At 28.9% G+C, this 1408-nt stretch overlaps 1 pseudogene; it reads left to right on the top strand.

Annotated features, from left to right (window-relative positions):
• The first annotated feature begins 220 nt into the window (after positions 1-220).
• Positions 221-814, top strand: LOC148202575 (cytosolic sulfotransferase 15 pseudogene; annotated as a pseudogene).
• Positions 815-1408: the final 594 nt, after the last annotated feature.

Genomic DNA, 1408 nt, shown 5'->3' with positions numbered 1-1408 from the left:
TTTAAATATTGGATAAATAATTGGTTCAATACAATAAAGGTTGAAATAATTAATTTTTAAGATAATAATAAAAAATTATAATCTTAGTAAAAATTGAAATAATTAAAAATCTTATTCGGTAATTGAGTTCAAATAAATTTATTACTAAAATACATTTATTTATAAACTATAACTTTTTTTTAATTATAAACTAAAAACAATATAAAATTACTTAAAAATCTTTGGCACTCATACTCCATTCCCTTCTCTCCCCAATTCAATCAAGGACTCTTCTTGCAAGATAATCTACATCTGCAGACACCCTTTTGACAATTTTGTTTCTGCATGGACTTACTTCAACAAAGTTAGGTCACTTTCTTTACCTGCAGTAACAAAGGAGGAAGCTTTTGAGATGTACTGCAATGGGTAATGGATTATGGTCCATGGTGGAGTCACATGCTAGGTTTTTGGAATGAGAGTGTAGCCAGACCAGACAAAGTTATGTTCTTGAAGTACGAGGATCTTAAGGACAACCCAGGTTTTCATATCAGGAGAATTGGAGAGTTTTTAGGTTGTCCTTTCACCGAGGAAGAGGAGAGCAATGGAGTGATTGAAAGCATAATCAAGCTCTGCAGTTTTGAGAAGATGAAGGATTTGGAAGTGAATAAATATGGAGTGATAGGTAGAGGTAGCATTGAGAAAAATAACTTCTTTGGAAAAGGAGAAAAAAGGAGATTGGGTGAACTATTTTTCCCCACCAATGGTAGAAAAACTATCCAAAATTGTCGAAGAAAAACTAAGTGATTCAGGTTTATCATTTAAGAAGTTTTCTTAAAATTGTTGACTGGTTTAGGGTTACCTCCTACACAAAGGAAAAACTATTAATTGTAGTTTCAATGTCTATTACAAATCTTATTAATTGCAGTTTTTCTTTTTGCTAAATAAAGTTGAGGTTTTCATAAGTTGTAGAAGAAAATGGTTACCTTTATTGTTAACATCCATGCTCATTTCAATGGATATTGTGTGAAATAAAGGTTTTATTGTTTCATGTTTCTATACATGTTGAATTCTATAAGGGTTTATCTTTTGCAAAACTTCATTCTCTAGTTGGAGTTTTGAACTAAAGTTATATGATATAATTCTTTGTCTAGCTAAAAGGAAGTAATTAATGTTAATATCTTTATACTGAAGTGTATCATTAAAATGGATTTTGTGTGTATTGTCATAAAAATGATATGTTTTTTTTTACATCAGCAAGTGGAAATTTACTACCTAGGAAATCAACATTTGTTTTCTTTTTATTTCTTTTATGTTTCTTTACAAAAGTTCATCATTTTTAATTTGATTTCTACCTTCATATTTTTACAAAAATCAACAAGTGGAAATTTTTACATCATATTTTACACATTGGATTTTTACATCATATATA

The sequence above is a fragment of the Vigna umbellata genome, chromosome 3, assembly GCF_029865625.1.
Source record: "Vigna umbellata cultivar VRB3 chromosome 3, Vumbellata_1.0, whole genome shotgun sequence".
NCBI classification, from domain to species: domain Eukaryota; kingdom Viridiplantae; phylum Streptophyta; class Magnoliopsida; order Fabales; family Fabaceae; genus Vigna; species Vigna umbellata.
This window is presented reverse-complemented; position numbering and strand designations above follow the sequence as displayed.